This window comes from Chelmon rostratus, chromosome 19 (assembly GCF_017976325.1).
Source record: "Chelmon rostratus isolate fCheRos1 chromosome 19, fCheRos1.pri, whole genome shotgun sequence".
Classification (NCBI taxonomy): Eukaryota; Metazoa; Chordata; class Actinopteri; order Chaetodontiformes; family Chaetodontidae; genus Chelmon; species Chelmon rostratus.
The window spans coordinates 21,591,086-21,597,587 of record NC_055676.1 but is presented as its reverse complement, the minus strand read 5'-3'; positions in this window follow the sequence as shown (position 1 = coordinate 21,597,587).

The following is a 6,502-nucleotide window of genomic DNA, read 5'->3' as shown; positions in this document are numbered from 1 at the left end:
ATTGCGACCAGGTTCCTGCACCCTAATTAATTAATAGTTCAAACACTTACAAGATGTCACAGGAGACGTTGCCTCTACTTCCCCTGATTTACCTCCAGGGGTCGCTGTTGCAGCTTTTATTGAACACATCAGTGCAGAAGGCAACAGACTTGTCAGAGTTCATCGAGTATCCAGGAGACAATGGCACAGCCGAGCTAGCAGCTAGTTAGTCTGCCATTAATCATGGCTGACATGGAACAAGGGGTTAAAGGTCGGAAGGCTGCCAGAGACTGTTTTTCTACTGTTGGCTTCTTCACAGAAAAGGAGAGCAGGGAGACACGGAGAACTTGTTTACTGGCTCACATCTCCAGAGAACTGTGGAAGTACACATTTCTTTTACTTAAGTAAAAGCAGAAGCACAACTCTGTAAAAATACTCTGATACAAGTAAAAGTCATGCATTCACTCGAGCAAAAGTACACAAGCATGAAAGTAAACTTTTGGGCAGGTTTGGCAGAGGGTTATATTGTTATTTATATCATATTATTGGACTGTTATTACTGATGCTTTGACCTGTAAGCAGCATTTTACTGTTACAGCTGGTGGGGGTCATCATTTTAACTACTTAATATGCTGTTGGATATGATCTCACAGTATCATATTTTCTAAAATGATCATGTTTTTTTTGTAAAATCATTTAACTGCAGCTGTCAGATACATGCAGAAGTAGAATATTTTATTCTGAAAATGTAGTGCAGTAGAATAAATAAGTAGCATTAATTTGAAATACTCAAGTACAATACCTCAAAATTGCCCTTAAGTGCAGTACTTTAGTAATTGTACTAATTTGATCAGGATTGATGTACTGTGACATTAAAAACATATTTTCATAATTACTGCAGTCCACCAGCTATAATTACAGTCAAAACAGTCATTGCCATTACTATTCATTAATGTGGAGCTACAGCCTGGAGAGGGTTAGCTTAGCATAGCATAAAAACTGGAAACAGGGAAACTAGCCTGGGTCTGTCCAAAACTAGACCAGGACCTACCAGCACCTGTAAAGCGCACCAATTAACATGTCACAGCTCATTTGTAAAAAAAAAAAAAAAAAAATGTAAAAAACAGTGATGGAAGAAGTACATTCTGTGCTTCCTTTACTTAAATAAATTGCAATATCACAATTTAAAAGGCAAAAGTCATGCATTCAAAATTTTACTTGAGTAAAAGCACAGAAATCTTAGTAACACAACAGTAAATGTACAACTAGTGTCATATTGGTGCACTTGAAATTAAATTAATTCCCATTAATTCTAAATCTAGTGTTTTTGTCGACTGAACATGTAAGAATGTGAAGTTTGTATACTTTTCAAAATATATGGAGTAATAAATATTCTAGAAAAAAATTACAAGTAAATATTTGTTTTTAAATGAAGCTCTCTTTTAAGGAAATTACTTTTTTCCCCTCATAATTAGTACCAAATTAAATTGTCCTATACAAGAACCTACCTTGGAAATTACTGGGTAATTACATTCCTTTAAAATAAAATGTTACCAAACATTTTGATCTGTAAAATAATTTTTAATTATGGGTGTCAAATAAATGCAAATGCATATATATACACAAGCTTTAGGGGTGCTGGTTGGAGGATTTTACTACCTTTTGACAGATCCAGGCTAGCTGTTTCTCCAGCTTCCAGTATTTCTGCTAAGCTAAGCTAACCCTCTCCGGCTGTAAGTTCATATTTAGCGCACAGACGTGAGAGTGATTTCATTCTTCTCTTCTAACTCGCCGCAAGAAAGCGAATAGGTGTGTTTCTCTAACTATTCCTTTAAAGCCTGGTGAAAAGGGTTGGTTATTAGATTAAATTAAGCATTAGCTGATGCCAATGTGTGTGTGTGTGTGTGTGTGTGTGAAAGATGCCTTTTCCTTCTGAGAAACATCTCCTTTCGGCAGGCAGAAGCCTTTTCAGTGCCTGTCAGATATTCCACCACGGAAAGACAGAGAACAAGGAAGGCACAGAGAAAGGGGGGTGTTGTATAGCGAGTGCAAAAATGGTACTTGTGACGGGGGAAGATTGAAGTCCTGTTAAGTGCTCTGCTTGAAAGCATGTCTGGCCTCATTAGCTGTCAGTTGTAACAATACTGAGCTGGCAGTGAAGACAGGTTGGAGTCTAGTGGTCATAAATCACTCCTCGACAGCTGCCTGACAAGCTGGGAACCAGTGCGCAGGCACGGGCGCCCTCTCAGCCTCCACGCCGCACAGGCACACAGCCGTGCACGCCGTAATCTAAGAAATCACCGCTCTCGCCCTGAAATTACATAGAGCCTGGAAAATTTTGTAAGAGGGATATTGCTTTCATTTCACGTGTACGCACACTCATATGTAACCCCTCATCTCCTGCGCCGGCGTCCATTAGCTAAATGAGCGGTGGCTGCAGTGACTTCTGTGGGGCAGGGGGGGGTAAAGAGCAAGGCCTGCAGGTCATTAATCACGGCCCCTGACATGCAGAGCGGGAGGCCAAGGCTCCCCTATGCATACAGCTGCTGGGCCACACTCAATGCACAGGCGATGTGTTGACCCTCATGCGCCCCCCCCCCTCCTCTCCCAGTGCCTGTGGCTCTCATCTGTCCCACTCCCTCGCTGTTTGTGTCAGTCATTTCTGCTGTCAGACGCCACCTCCTCCTGACCAGCTGCAGCACTCCTCATGCTGAATGGTGTGTTCACAGGTTTTTACTTTTCATGTGAGGCTCAATAGACAGAGAATACAGCTAATATATAACATTCAGCATTTAGCCTTGCTAACGATGCATGGCTCCACCACTTTCGTTCAGGTGGACTGAAATTTGTTACAGCTATTCACATTCCCCAGAAGATAAACCTTATGACTTCAGTGATCCATCACATAACACCATCAGTAATTCAACGTTTTTTGGGGCTTATTTTTGTCTAATAAAACATCTCAGCATCTGCTGAACAGATTTTGTACAGACATTCATGCCCCCCAGAAAATTAATATTAGCATGCTAACATGCTAACCTAAGATTGTAAACAGCGTACCTGCTAAACGTCTGCAGGATGTCATTGGCCTCTATCACAAAAACAGTTTGACTGTCACAGCAGGACAAGCAGAGGTGTAAATAATAAAATTAAAGATGGCTGAATTGTATTTGGCTGCTTCACTTTAAAGGTCCTGGTAAGTTGGCTCGCTGTCACGTTGTGATGGCTTACTGGGACACTTGAATAGAATGGAGTCATTTTTTAATGGCAACACCTTTGCTTTTACTACAATGACAAGTCAAAATGTTTGTTGTGAAAAGGGCTTACTGTGAACAAGTTACCATGCTAATGTTAGCATTTAGCTCAATAGGCTCTATAGCCTCTCAGCAACTAGCAGGGAAAGTTTGGTATAAGGTTATCTGCTAACCTCCTGTGGTGCAGTAACTGATTAAATAAGGATAAAAATATGCTTAATTTGAATGCTGATTAGTTGATTAATCATGAAGTAGCTCGAGAGAAAATATTTTATTTTTTATCTGCTTTTCAGCAGTTTTTCTACACAGACATTGAAATTAGTTTAGGAAAAAATGGTACATTAAAAGAAAATGGAAATAATAGTTTTACAAATAATCCTACTGACCAGCTTTTTCCTGGAGCTTCAAATTCCATCTAATGTCCAGAAGAACTCAGCGAATTAAATTAATTGAAAACACTGAAAAAAAAGGTATATTATAGAAAATCTAAATAATAGTTTTACAAAATAATCTTAGCTAAATGTCTACTTACTTACTGTTCCCCAGGACTTTCAACTGGGTCACATGGTCCAAGAAAAGCAAGATAAATTTAGTTGTCATTGAGTTAAGATTATTTCCAAGGTCAAGAATGAACTTTCACCCTCATAACACAGTCTTTAGAGCTTCATTTCCACATTCCAGTGATTGCATGTCACGCTCTAACAAATGTCCAAATCCATCAAACATCCAAAGACACAAAAATTTAAAAAATAACTTACCATCTCATTCTCGTTCCCATCCGCTGACATGACGTCACCCAGATCTGCAGCTGCTTGCATAATGATTAAAGCCAGTCGGGCTGTGAGACACTGAAACACTGTTTCATCATTCACAGCTACTAAATCACTGAGTCCAGGCACAAGACATCTGTTGAAAGCTGATTCCTTATCAGCCTTCCAGCATGATTTGGGGAACATCTGGAGTTTCTGAGGACTACTTCGGCGCTGTATGGGCTGGAAAACGCACAAAGAAGGCTAATTTTCTAGAATGTGTTGACACTTATACTGTGGACCAGGTGATCAATAGCAACAAGAAATGTGTTTTGAATGAATGCGGTTCTCATGAAGGAAACCAGAAAAAAGGCACTTTTAATCAGAAACTGACATATTTAAAATTGCAGGAAACATTTGTCATTATTAACATAAATTGGGCAGATAAATTAAATTAGTTTTGATACAGACTGTTCAATGCACCCCAAACGTTTAGTTACTGCTGCTAGCTAAACCTACCATGTGGTAGCAGGTTCACCACTTGAAAGACTTATAATTGAATATCTGAAACAAAGAGACAGACAAAAGCAGACTTCCCATTTCTAGAAGATTTCTGAAATGACAGCTTCAGCAGATTTTAGCTAGCTAGCTTATTAAGCTAATGTTAGCTCCATGAGGCACCGACGACTTGTCTGCCAAGTTTGAACATAAGAACATTAAATATTTACTTATGACTAACATAACATACATGATAGCACGCCAAAAGACTGAGGCTAAAGCTGCACGTCCCAGGCAAAAAGTAATCAACACCAATAAGTGATTTATGAAAAATACATGGAAATATGGAAACAGCAAGTGTGGAGTCCAAGTATTTTAAGTGTAATAAATCTGATCCATAATCATTTTACCTTTACTCTGACATAAACTTGTGTAGCGCTAGCTTAGCTTGCATACTTAGTGAGACAGAGGTTAGATTTATGCTTTAACGTTAGTAATTTCAAATAGTAGGCTTCCATGTTTAACATTCCAGAGAAAAGGCTCATTGGATGAGGACTAACCAGTGTATTTGGCAAATGTAATGTTATCTGGGGTCATGAGTTTGACTGGGTTACACATCCAAGAGCAGGACAGAACCGCTAACGTTAGCTTAAACTGATAGCATCCAGGACCGGCTTCCACACAGAAACACTACACAGTGAATGTGCTTTCATGAACAGTGTTTTTCTAACCTATATTCTTTGGCCTTGGAAGTAAAGCTAGATTACTACTGTAGATAAGCTAGTTAGCCAGACATGCTAACGATTCCATCCTCCGTTAAGGCAGATAAACATGCTAGCTGATCCACTCCTCAGACCCTTAATCTTGTGTTTTTGGTTTTGGAGAGGTTCAATAAGAAGACAAGACCATTCAATCTCTTTAAATGCTGAATATTACTTGTTTTGTACTACACTAAGCTACATCACTGTTTTATAGCACTGTACTTCTCTTGCTTTCCTCCATTTCTTTTTAGCTATCAACATTTTTTTTTAGTGATTAAACACACACACACACACACACACACACACACACACACACACACCCTGTCTGTTCTACGTTAGTGGCAGAGATCAGGTCTGTTGGTTAGACTAAACAACAGTATCTGAGTGGATTTGCTGTCCCTCATTAATCATTCTGACAGCCTGAAAAACAACATTTCCTCCTTAATGACGGTATTTGAGTAATCATGTCTGCTTATTTCCATGCAAGCATCTCGTCCTCGTGCTGCTTTGTACTTTCTTCCCCTCTGTTGCCGTCCATGTGTGTGTACTTTGGAGCCTTTTCCCTGACCTCCCAAGTCTGTGGCGTGGCGTCTGCTCCGGGTCATGCTGGCCAATTACGGCGGTTACGTTCATGAAGAGGGTGAAAAACCAAAAGGAATGAGAGAATGTGACCGTGAGGATCCAGATGCGGAAGGCGGAGGATGGTGTCACCCCCCACCCCCCCCCCTGCATGTGGCTAACCCACCAGCGCCCGCTGGCCTCCAGGCCTCTGCTGGTCCCTGCCAAAGCACGTTTTTCCGTTAAGCACCGGGTCTGTGATGCATGAGAGCTGACAACTGAGCTCGGAGCGCTCAGAGCAGAGCCAGATCAAAACCAGCTGGGGCCATGCACATTAGCAAGGAAACCATAATTGCGTTTGCCCTCTTGTACACCACTAAACTCCCTCTGTCGACGTCTTTTTGTTACGACCGACAGGGCTTCGGGCATCGGGAAAGAGAGGTGGGATGGTGCATTTTTTGAAAGAAAAATAACTGCTCAAGTGCAGGCTAATGTATTGTTGGATGTGGGTAATCTGATATACAGTAAAAGCACTGTAGTAGATCAACATATTGTGTGCTCAGTTTTAAAGAGCATTTTTCTGTAAGGGAGTGTATTTTAACGTTTTCCCAAGTCTGTGGGTGGACGTCCTGTACGTTATGGGCTTATGGTGGTTTAGAAACATCAGTATAGCATGGCTGACATCTGTGTCCCCTTTATTTTT